At 56.6% G+C, this 11,981-nt stretch overlaps 4 pseudogenes; all 4 read left to right on the top strand.

The window, feature by feature from the left end:
- The first annotated feature begins 583 nt into the window (after positions 1-583).
- On the top strand, positions 584-703 carry LOC113888976 (annotated as a pseudogene).
- A 3,380-nt stretch (positions 704-4,083) lies between these two features.
- Positions 4,084-4,203, top strand: LOC113888964 (annotated as a pseudogene).
- Positions 4,204-7,583: 3,380 nt separating this feature from the next.
- LOC113888965 lies at positions 7,584-7,703 on the top strand (annotated as a pseudogene).
- A 3,380-nt stretch (positions 7,704-11,083) lies between these two features.
- LOC113888966 lies at positions 11,084-11,203 on the top strand (annotated as a pseudogene).
- Positions 11,204-11,981: the final 778 nt, after the last annotated feature.

The raw sequence follows: 11,981 nt of genomic DNA on the forward strand, positions 1-11,981 counted from the left end.
GGGAGGGGCTGAGGCGCTCTGCTCGACCGCGCCTTCCTGGCTTCTGGTGGGTTTGGGCACCGGACAGGTGCCGGGCAAGTTGGGCGCTCAAGTTTTGCTGCGCCTAGGCCCGCAGGAGGATCAGAGGCCCCTGGGCCGCGTGGGTTGGGAGGCGGCGGGCGCCGAAGACCCACACCTCCGGGGCCGCGCGGGCCTGAGCAGCGAATGGAATCGGGGGGAGGCCCCGCTCATCGGGCGCGGCCGGGTCTGGAGTGGCCGCGGGTGGGAGGGCGCCGAGACCTCCACACCCCTCAGCCCAGCCCCCAGGCCCCGCGCGCACGCACGCACGCACGCCCTCCCGGTCAATGGGGGGTCCTGGAAGCCCCTCGGGCCCCCGGGCCCGGCCAGGCGCTTGCTGGTCTGGTGTTGTCGGTGTTCGGGGGGGCGGGCCGGCGTCAGCAGGCTGGAGTCCGGTCGCGGGTCGTGCGACTCAAGTACAGCACGCCCCGCGACGAGAGGTGCGGCCCGTTGGCCCGACCTGCAGGGCAGAGCGAAAGGGAGGCGAAGCGCAAGGCTCTTAGGGCGCCCCGAGCCAACCGCCACCGTCTCAGGCCGTATCAGCCTGAAGGCGCCCGATCTCGTCTGATCTCGGAAGCTAAGCAGGGTCGGGCCTGGTTAGGATCTTGGATGGGAGACCACCTGGGAATCCCGGGTGCTCGAGGCTTTTTGCCTACCAGAAGAGGTCCTTTAGCCCCTGCCGCGCGTCCCGATTCTTGGATCCCCCCCGCAGCCCCAGCCCCGACTCCCGCTGCAGACCTGGGTTGCCTCCGCGCGGCCCGCGAGCCCCTCCGCATTCGCATTCGGCTTCCAGGACACCCGACGACCGGCAGTCCCGTCTCCATCTGGGGCTCCTTTGGCTTGCCTCAGGCAATCCCGGGGCTTGCACGGACTCCAGCCAGAGCCCCAGCCCCCGCCCCACCCCCTGCCTCGCAGGCCATCGCGCATGCGCATGTGCGCACGCACGCACAGATAGATGTGCCCAAACGGGGCATCTATCTTGTTCACTTATACCGTGGGTGTATCTATGCCTGGGAGTCGGACTGCTGAACCATACGCTACTTCCACTTTTAGTTCCTTCGGGAACCTCCATATTCTTTTCCATACCGGCTCTACCCATGCCCATTCCTACTCACCGTGGAGGAGAGTTCCCTTTGCTCCACATCTTCTCCAGCACTGGTTATTGACAGACATCGCAGTGAGGCCCAATCGGACTCATGTGAAGTGGTCCCTCCTTGGAGTTTGGAGTTGAGCCTCTCCAATCATTAGTGATGTGGAGCAAGATGACCTTTTGGAAATGCAGATGCAATGCTGTCACCTCCCTGCTCCAACGGCTCTCGTATTTTCCCAGCATATTGAAGATACGACCACTTCCCTTCAGGCTTGCTCCTCACGTTCTTCTCTGATGTCTTTTGCCTGGAATGCCCTCTGCACTCTTTGGCTTCCATCCCATAGGGCATTTTTCGTTTCTTGAATGTCCTAAGTTTCCCTGGTCACATAGCCTTCCAAGATGCTATTTTCCCTGCCTGCAATTCTTCCTGCATCTCAACCCTGGTTTACCTAGGTTCAACCTATGGACCTCAACGAAATGGTGCCTCTGGAAAGCCTTCCCTGACACCCGGGTTTTCTGGTGAGGGAAGAGGCCCCTCTATAGGTTCTCAAAGGATCTGCCTGTGATGTATCATTAGAGTCGTCTCAGTGAAAGCAGGAACTCTGTGTCTTCTTCTCTCCGCCTTCTATTCCCTGAAACTTATTACATGCCTCCTAGCTCATCGTAGGTGCTCAGTATTTACTTAGTGTGTGAAAGACAGAAAAGCTCTTGGAAGCCTCAAGGGGTCACTTGGCTCGGCACTTTTGATCTCTGTGTCTATTTGGCGAGTCAATTCTTTCCTTTCCTGGGTTGATGTGTACACTATATTCGAGGCACAATCTAAGGCATGAAGACATATCCATACATAGAGGTTCTTGCTTTCAAGGAACTCGTACAGCAGATTTCTACAAGTTAGGGCTTTTCAAATGCTCTAGAAGCATGTGAACGTTCAGTATGCTCCATTTTCATTTCAAAGGAAGATCGTTTGACTTCCATAGCAAAGGTGGAGACCTTTCAACGTTGAGTCCAAGACTTATACCTTGACCATTTCAGGCAAGTCTTGTGGTTCCTTCTGGAGGTGTGTGGCTCTTGCAGAAATGTGAAGATCTTCCATCGTCCTCAGACTTTGGTGTCATTTGCAATCATCCAGAAAGCTTCCAGGTCTAGGTTCCAGACCACCACCACACACAGTCAGTAGCCAACGGAGTGGATTCCAGGAATACGTGTTGTTCACCCGCATTACCGTTGATATTGTTGCTGCACACTCAATGCAGTGGGCAGGGCCTGGATTGTCCACTGGGTCTCATGTGGAATGGAAAGAAGGGCTCCCCCCCCACACACACACACCCCCACCCCTACTGTTGACAGCCTTGTGACGAGAAACGGTCCCCGAAACAAGAATCAGACAAACCAGAGAAGCCCAGATGATAGTCCTTGAGATGAAGGAACTAAGCAGCTGGTTGCGATGGCACCAAGGGGAAAGGTTGCTCTTTTTGTCTGCCCCTCTACTCCTTTCTTCCTGGACGCCTTAGGGTTTTGTCATGGAGATTTGAAAGAAAGTGCACAAAAGTCATATGTGTTGAATCAAGATTTTGCATTTAAGCATCTCTCAAAAAGGAAGAGAGCTTCACCTGCACATGTTTCTTTCAAAACCGTCAATTGCTTTTCAATTCTGGGGTTTCTCTCTTGCCTTGTTCAGTTAGCCTTAACAGTAAAAATCAACGAAAACTACATAAAGATTCAAAGATACCAACAAAGGACAGCTTCTGTTTTTGAAATCATCTTTCCATTTAGTAGAACACGAGCTCTATTCTTTGTATTTTGCCTAGGGAATTAGCAATGTCCTGGTTCAGATGGCAAGGCATCCGCGCGCAGGAGACTGGGGTTTGATCCCTGGGTCGGGAAGATCCCGCCGGAGAAGGAAATGGCAACCCACTCCCAGTATCCTCGCCTGGGAAATGCCACGGAGAGAGGAGCCTGAGGGGCCGCAGTCCATGGGTTGTATTAAAGTTGGGCTCAACCCAGCAACTACGAACACAAGTATTTCCAAAGACCACACTCAAGTGTGTGTGTGTGTGCGTGTGTGTGTGTGTGTGTATCTCCTCTTGCCGTCTTGGAGTCTGTCTCGGAATCTTCATGTATTTCTGCCTCTGTATCTCCTGACAGCCAGCCGCCGGCCCGTTCGTCTTGCCCCCGCCTCTCCCAGGCGCTCTGGCTCTGGCTCAGGAGCTTGAGCAGGCCAGCTGTCTCCCTTGGCGTGGGTGCGTGCGAGTGTCTGTGTGTCTGTCTGTGTGCCTGCCTGTGGCTCGTCTGCTCTCTCAGGAAGGTCGAGGGCTTGGCGTGGGGGCAAAGGGGGGGCCTCGGTAGTGCGAAGGGGAGGGGCTGAGGCGCTCTGCTCGACCGCGCCTTCCTGGCTTCTGGTGGGTTTGGGCACCGGACAGGTGCCGGGCAAGTTGGGCGCTCAAGTTTTGCTGCGCCTAGGCCCGCAGGAGGATCAGAGGCCCCTGGGCCGCGTGGGTTGGGAGGCGGCGGGCGCCGAAGACCCACACCTCCGGGGCCGCGCGGGCCTGAGCAGCGAATGGAATCGGGGGGAGGCCCCGCTCATCGGGCGCGGCCGGGTCTGGAGTGGCCGCGGGTGGGAGGGCGCCGAGACCTCCACACCCCTCAGCCCAGCCCCCAGGCCCCGCGCGCACGCACGCACGCACGCCCTCCCGGTCAATGGGGGGTCCTGGAAGCCCCTCGGGCCCCCGGGCCCGGCCAGGCGCTTGCTGGTCTGGTGTTGTCGGTGTTCGGGGGGGCGGGCCGGCGTCAGCAGGCTGGAGTCCGGTCGCGGGTCGTGCGACTCAAGTACAGCACGCCCCGCGACGAGAGGTGCGGCCCGTTGGCCCGACCTGCAGGGCAGAGCGAAAGGGAGGCGAAGCGCAAGGCTCTTAGGGCGCCCCGAGCCAACCGCCACCGTCTCAGGCCGTATCAGCCTGAAGGCGCCCGATCTCGTCTGATCTCGGAAGCTAAGCAGGGTCGGGCCTGGTTAGGATCTTGGATGGGAGACCACCTGGGAATCCCGGGTGCTCGAGGCTTTTTGCCTACCAGAAGAGGTCCTTTAGCCCCTGCCGCGCGTCCCGATTCTTGGATCCCCCCCGCAGCCCCAGCCCCGACTCCCGCTGCAGACCTGGGTTGCCTCCGCGCGGCCCGCGAGCCCCTCCGCATTCGCATTCGGCTTCCAGGACACCCGACGACCGGCAGTCCCGTCTCCATCTGGGGCTCCTTTGGCTTGCCTCAGGCAATCCCGGGGCTTGCACGGACTCCAGCCAGAGCCCCAGCCCCCGCCCCACCCCCTGCCTCGCAGGCCATCGCGCATGCGCATGTGCGCACGCACGCACAGATAGATGTGCCCAAACGGGGCATCTATCTTGTTCACTTATACCGTGGGTGTATCTATGCCTGGGAGTCGGACTGCTGAACCATACGCTACTTCCACTTTTAGTTCCTTCGGGAACCTCCATATTCTTTTCCATACCGGCTCTACCCATGCCCATTCCTACTCACCGTGGAGGAGAGTTCCCTTTGCTCCACATCTTCTCCAGCACTGGTTATTGACAGACATCGCAGTGAGGCCCAATCGGACTCATGTGAAGTGGTCCCTCCTTGGAGTTTGGAGTTGAGCCTCTCCAATCATTAGTGATGTGGAGCAAGATGACCTTTTGGAAATGCAGATGCAATGCTGTCACCTCCCTGCTCCAACAGCTCTCGTATTTTCCCAGCATATTGAAGATACGACCACTTCCCTTCAGGCTTGCTCCTCACGTTCTTCTCTGATGTCTTTTGCCTGGAATGCCCTCTGCACTCTTTGGCTTCCATCCCATAGGGCATTTTTCGTTTCTTGAATGTCCTAAGTTTCCCTGGTCACATAGCCTTCCAAGATGCTATTTTCCCTGCCTGCAATTCTTCCTGCATCTCAACCCTGGTTTACCTAGGTTCAACCTATGGACCTCAACGAAATGGTGCCTCTGGAAAGCCTTCCCTGACACCCGGGTTTTCTGGTGAGGGAAGAGGCCCCTCTATAGGTTCTCAAAGGATCTGCCTGTGATGTATCATTAGAGTCGTCTCAGTGAAAGCAGGAACTCTGTGTCTTCTTCTCTCCGCCTTCTATTCCCTGAAACTTATTACATGCCTCCTAGCTCATCGTAGGTGCTCAGTATTTACTTAGTGTGTGAAAGACAGAAAAGCTCTTGGAAGCCTCAAGGGGTCACTTGGCTCGGCACTTTTGATCTCTGTGTCTATTTGGCGAGTCAATTCTTTCCTTTCCTGGGTTGATGTGTACACTATATTCGAGGCACAATCTAAGGCATGAAGACATATCCATACATAGAGGTTCTTGCTTTCAAGGAACTCGTACAGCAGATTTCTACAAGTTAGGGCTTTTCAAATGCTCTAGAAGCATGTGAACGTTCAGTATGCTCCATTTTCATTTCAAAGGAAGATCGTTTGACTTCCATAGCAAAGGTGGAGACCTTTCAACGTTGAGTCCAAGACTTATACCTTGACCATTTCAGGCAAGTCTTGTGGTTCCTTCTGGAGGTGTGTGGCTCTTGCAGAAATGTGAAGATCTTCCATCGTCCTCAGACTTTGGTGTCATTTGCAATCATCCAGAAAGCTTCCAGGTCTAGGTTCCAGACCACCACCACACACAGTCAGTAGCCAACGGAGTGGATTCCAGGAATACGTGTTGTTCACCCGCATTACCGTTGATATTGTTGCTGCACACTCAATGCAGTGGGCAGGGCCTGGATTGTCCACTGGGTCTCATGTGGAATGGAAAGAAGGGCTCCCCCCCCACACACACACACCCCCACCCCTACTGTTGACAGCCTTGTGACGAGAAACGGTCCCCGAAACAAGAATCAGACAAACCAGAGAAGCCCAGATGATAGTCCTTGAGATGAAGGAACTAAGCAGCTGGTTGCGATGGCACCAAGGGGAAAGGTTGCTCTTTTTGTCTGCCCCTCTACTCCTTTCTTCCTGGACGCCTTAGGGTTTTGTCATGGAGATTTGAAAGAAAGTGCACAAAAGTCATATGTGTTGAATCAAGATTTTGCATTTAAGCATCTCTCAAAAAGGAAGAGAGCTTCACCTGCACATGTTTCTTTCAAAACCGTCAATTGCTTTTCAATTCTGGGGTTTCTCTCTTGCCTTGTTCAGTTAGCCTTAACAGTAAAAATCAACGAAAACTACATAAAGATTCAAAGATACCAACAAAGGACAGCTTCTGTTTTTGAAATCATCTTTCCATTTAGTAGAACACGAGCTCTATTCTTTGTATTTTGCCTAGGGAATTAGCAATGTCCTGGTTCAGATGGCAAGGCATCCGCGCGCAGGAGACTGGGGTTTGATCCCTGGGTCGGGAAGATCCCGCCGGAGAAGGAAATGGCAACCCACTCCCAGTATCCTCGCCTGGGAAATGCCACGGAGAGAGGAGCCTGAGGGGCCGCAGTCCATGGGTTGTATTAAAGTTGGGCTCAACCCAGCAACTACGAACACAAGTATTTCCAAAGACCACACTCAAGTGTGTGTGTGTGTGCGTGTGTGTGTGTGTGTGTATCTCCTCTTGCCGTCTTGGAGTCTGTCTCGGAATCTTCATGTATTTCTGCCTCTGTATCTCCTGACAGCCAGCCGCCGGCCCGTTCGTCTTGCCCCCGCCTCTCCCAGGCGCTCTGGCTCTGGCTCAGGAGCTTGAGCAGGCCAGCTGTCTCCCTTGGCGTGGGTGCGTGCGAGTGTCTGTGTGTCTGTCTGTGTGCCTGCCTGTGGCTCGTCTGCTCTCTCAGGAAGGTCGAGGGCTTGGCGTGGGGGCAAAGGGGGGGCCTCGGTAGTGCGAAGGGGAGGGGCTGAGGCGCTCTGCTCGACCGCGCCTTCCTGGCTTCTGGTGGGTTTGGGCACCGGACAGGTGCCGGGCAAGTTGGGCGCTCAAGTTTTGCTGCGCCTAGGCCCGCAGGAGGATCAGAGGCCCCTGGGCCGCGTGGGTTGGGAGGCGGCGGGCGCCGAAGACCCACACCTCCGGGGCCGCGCGGGCCTGAGCAGCGAATGGAATCGGGGGGAGGCCCCGCTCATCGGGCGCGGCCGGGTCTGGAGTGGCCGCGGGTGGGAGGGCGCCGAGACCTCCACACCCCTCAGCCCAGCCCCCAGGCCCCGCGCGCACGCACGCACGCACGCCCTCCCGGTCAATGGGGGGTCCTGGAAGCCCCTCGGGCCCCCGGGCCCGGCCAGGCGCTTGCTGGTCTGGTGTTGTCGGTGTTCGGGGGGGCGGGCCGGCGTCAGCAGGCTGGAGTCCGGTCGCGGGTCGTGCGACTCAAGTACAGCACGCCCCGCGACGAGAGGTGCGGCCCGTTGGCCCGACCTGCAGGGCAGAGCGAAAGGGAGGCGAAGCGCAAGGCTCTTAGGGCGCCCCGAGCCAACCGCCACCGTCTCAGGCCGTATCAGCCTGAAGGCGCCCGATCTCGTCTGATCTCGGAAGCTAAGCAGGGTCGGGCCTGGTTAGGATCTTGGATGGGAGACCACCTGGGAATCCCGGGTGCTCGAGGCTTTTTGCCTACCAGAAGAGGTCCTTTAGCCCCTGCCGCGCGTCCCGATTCTTGGATCCCCCCCGCAGCCCCAGCCCCGACTCCCGCTGCAGACCTGGGTTGCCTCCGCGCGGCCCGCGAGCCCCTCCGCATTCGCATTCGGCTTCCAGGACACCCGACGACCGGCAGTCCCGTCTCCATCTGGGGCTCCTTTGGCTTGCCTCAGGCAATCCCGGGGCTTGCACGGACTCCAGCCAGAGCCCCAGCCCCCGCCCCACCCCCTGCCTCGCAGGCCATCGCGCATGCGCATGTGCGCACGCACGCACAGATAGATGTGCCCAAACGGGGCATCTATCTTGTTCACTTATACCGTGGGTGTATCTATGCCTGGGAGTCGGACTGCTGAACCATACGCTACTTCCACTTTTAGTTCCTTCGGGAACCTCCATATTCTTTTCCATACCGGCTCTACCCATGCCCATTCCTACTCACCGTGGAGGAGAGTTCCCTTTGCTCCACATCTTCTCCAGCACTGGTTATTGACAGACATCGCAGTGAGGCCCAATCGGACTCATGTGAAGTGGTCCCTCCTTGGAGTTTGGAGTTGAGCCTCTCCAATCATTAGTGATGTGGAGCAAGATGACCTTTTGGAAATGCAGATGCAATGCTGTCACCTCCCTGCTCCAACGGCTCTCGTATTTTCCCAGCATATTGAAGATACGACCACTTCCCTTCAGGCTTGCTCCTCACGTTCTTCTCTCATGTCTTTTGCCTGGAATGCCCTCTGCACTCTTTGGCTTCCATCCCATAGGGCATTTTTCGTTTCTTGAATGTCCTAAGTTTCCCTGGTCACATAGCCTTCCAAGATGCTATTTTCCCTGCCTGCAATTCTTCCTGCATCTCAACCCTGGTTTACCTAGGTTCAACCTATGGACCTCAACGAAATGGTGCCTCTGGAAAGCCTTCCCTGACACCCGGGTTTTCTGGTGAGGGAAGAGGCCCCTCTATAGGTTCTCAAAGGATCTGCCTGTGATGTATCATTAGAGTCGTCTCAGTGAAAGCAGGAACTCTGTGTCTTCTTCTCTCCGCCTTCTATTCCCTGAAACTTATTACATGCCTCCTAGCTCATCGTAGGTGCTCAGTATTTACTTAGTGTGTGAAAGACAGAAAAGCTCTTGGAAGCCTCAAGGGGTCACTTGGCTCGGCACTTTTGATCTCTGTGTCTATTTGGCGAGTCAATTCTTTCCTTTCCTGGGTTGATGTGTACACTATATTCGAGGCACAATCTAAGGCATGAAGACATATCCATACATAGAGGTTCTTGCTTTCAAGGAACTCGTACAGCAGATTTCTACAAGTTAGGGCTTTTCAAATGCTCTAGAAGCATGTGAACGTTCAGTATGCTCCATTTTCATTTCAAAGGAAGATCGTTTGACTTCCATAGCAAAGGTGGAGACCTTTCAACGTTGAGTCCAAGACTTATACCTTGACCATTTCAGGCAAGTCTTGTGGTTCCTTCTGGAGGTGTGTGGCTCTTGCAGAAATGTGAAGATCTTCCATCGTCCTCAGACTTTGGTGTCATTTGCAATCATCCAGAAAGCTTCCAGGTCTAGGTTCCAGACCACCACCACACACAGTCAGTAGCCAACGGAGTGGATTCCAGGAATACGTGTTGTTCACCCGCATTACCGTTGATATTGTTGCTGCACACTCAATGCAGTGGGCAGGGCCTGGATTGTCCACTGGGTCTCATGTGGAATGGAAAGAAGGGCTCCCCCCCCACACACACACACCCCCACCCCTACTGTTGACAGCCTTGTGACGAGAAACGGTCCCCGAAACAAGAATCAGACAAACCAGAGAAGCCCAGATGATAGTCCTTGAGATGAAGGAACTAAGCAGCTGGTTGCGATGGCACCAAGGGGAAAGGTTGCTCTTTTTGTCTGCCCCTCTACTCCTTTCTTCCTGGACGCCTTAGGGTTTTGTCATGGAGATTTGAAAGAAAGTGCACAAAAGTCATATGTGTTGAATCAAGATTTTGCATTTAAGCATCTCTCAAAAAGGAAGAGAGCTTCACCTGCACATGTTTCTTTCAAAACCGTCAATTGCTTTTCAATTCTGGGGTTTCTCTCTTGCCTTGTTCAGTTAGCCTTAACAGTAAAAATCAACGAAAACTACATAAAGATTCAAAGATACCAACAAAGGACAGCTTCTGTTTTTGAAATCATCTTTCCATTTAGTAGAACACGAGCTCTATTCTTTGTATTTTGCCTAGGGAATTAGCAATGTCCTGGTTCAGATGGCAAGGCATCCGCGCGCAGGAGACTGGGGTTTGATCCCTGGGTCGGGAAGATCCCGCCGGAGAAGGAAATGGCAACCCACTCCCAGTATCCTCGCCTGGGAAATGCCACGGAGAGAGGAGCCTGAGGGGCCGCAGTCCATGGGTTGTATTAAAGTTGGGCTCAACCCAGCAACTACGAACACAAGTATTTCCAAAGACCACACTCAAGTGTGTGTGTGTGTGCGTGTGTGTGTGTGTGTGTATCTCCTCTTGCCGTCTTGGAGTCTGTCTCGGAATCTTCATGTATTTCTGCCTCTGTATCTCCTGACAGCCAGCCGCCGGCCCGTTCGTCTTGCCCCCGCCTCTCCCAGGCGCTCTGGCTCTGGCTCAGGAGCTTGAGCAGGCCAGCTGTCTCCCTTGGCGTGGGTGCGTGCGAGTGTCTGTGTGTCTGTCTGTGTGCCTGCCTGTGGCTCGTCTGCTCTCTCAGGAAGGTCGAGGGCTTGGCGTGGGGGCAAAGGGGGGGCCTCGGTAGTGCGAAGGGGAGGGGCTGAGGCGCTCTGCTCGACCGCGCCTTCCTGGCTTCTGGTGGGTTTGGGCACCGGACAGGTGCCGGGCAAGTTGGGCGCTCAAGTTTTGCTGCGCCTAGGCCCGCAGGAGGATCAGAGGCCCCTGGGCCGCGTGGGTTGGGAGGCGGCGGGCGCCGAAGACCCACACCTCCGGGGCCGCGCGGGCCTGAGCAGCGAATGGAATCGGGGGGAGGCCCCGCTCATCGGGCGCGGCCGGGTCTGGAGTGGCCGCGGGTGGGAGGGCGCCGAGACCTCCACACCCCTCAGCCCAGCCCCCAGGCCCCGCGCGCACGCACGCACGCACGCCCTCCCGGTCAATGGGGGGTCCTGGAAGCCCCTCGGGCCCCCGGGCCCGGCCAGGCGCTTGCTGGTCTGGTGTTGTCGGTGTTCGGGGGGGCGGGCCGGCGTCAGCAGGCTGGAGTCCGGTCGCGGGTCGTGCGACTCAAGTACAGCACGCCCCGCGACGAGAGGTGCGGCCCGTTGGCCCGACCTGCAGGGCAGAGCGAAAGGGAGGCGAAGCGCAAGGCTCTTAGGGCGCCCCGAGCCAACCGCCACCGTCTCAGGCCGTATCAGCCTGAAGGCGCCCGATCTCGTCTGATCTCGGAAGCTAAGCAGGGTCGGGCCTGGTTAGGATCTTGGATGGGAGACCACCTGGGAATCCCGGGTGCTCGAGGCTTTTTGCCTACCAGAAGAGGTCCTTTAGCCCCTGCCGCGCGTCCCGATTCTTGGATCCCCCCCGCAGCCCCAGCCCCGACTCCCGCTGCAGACCTGGGTTGCCTCCGCGCGGCCCGCGAGCCCCTCCGCATTCGCATTCGGCTTCCAGGACACCCGACGACCGGCAGTCCCGTCTCCATCTGGGGCTCCTTTGGCTTGCCTCAGGCAATCCCGGGGCTTGCACGGACTCCAGCCAGAGCCCCAGCCCCCGCCCCACCCCCTGCCTCGCAGGCCATCGCGCATGCGCATGTGCGCACGCACGCACAGATAGATGTGCCCAAACGGGGCATCTATCTTGTTCACTTATACCGTGGGTGTATCTATGCCTGGGAGTCGGACTGCTGAACCATACGCTACTTCCACTTTTAGTTCCTTCGGGAACCTCCATATTCTTTTCCATACCGGCTCTACCCATGCCCATTCCTACTCACCGTGGAGGAGAGTTCCCTTTGCTCCACATCTTCTCCAGCACTGGTTATTGACAGACATCGCAGTGAGGCCCAATCGGACTCATGTGAAGTGGTCCCTCCTTGGAGTTTGGAGTTGAGCCTCTCCAATCATTAGTGATGTGGAGCAAGATGACCTTTTGGAAATGCAGATGCAATGCTGTCACCTCCCTGCTCCAACGGCTCTCGTATTTTCCCAGCATATTGAAGATACGACCACTTCCCTTCAGGCTTGCTCCTCACGTTCTTCTCTCATGTCTTTTGCCTGGAATGCCCTCTGCACTCTTTGGCTTC

The sequence above is a fragment of the Bos indicus x Bos taurus genome, unplaced genomic scaffold, assembly GCF_003369695.1.
Source record: "Bos indicus x Bos taurus breed Angus x Brahman F1 hybrid unplaced genomic scaffold, Bos_hybrid_MaternalHap_v2.0 tig00003389_arrow_arrow_obj, whole genome shotgun sequence".
Lineage (NCBI taxonomy): Eukaryota > Metazoa > Chordata > Mammalia > Artiodactyla > Bovidae > Bos > Bos indicus x Bos taurus.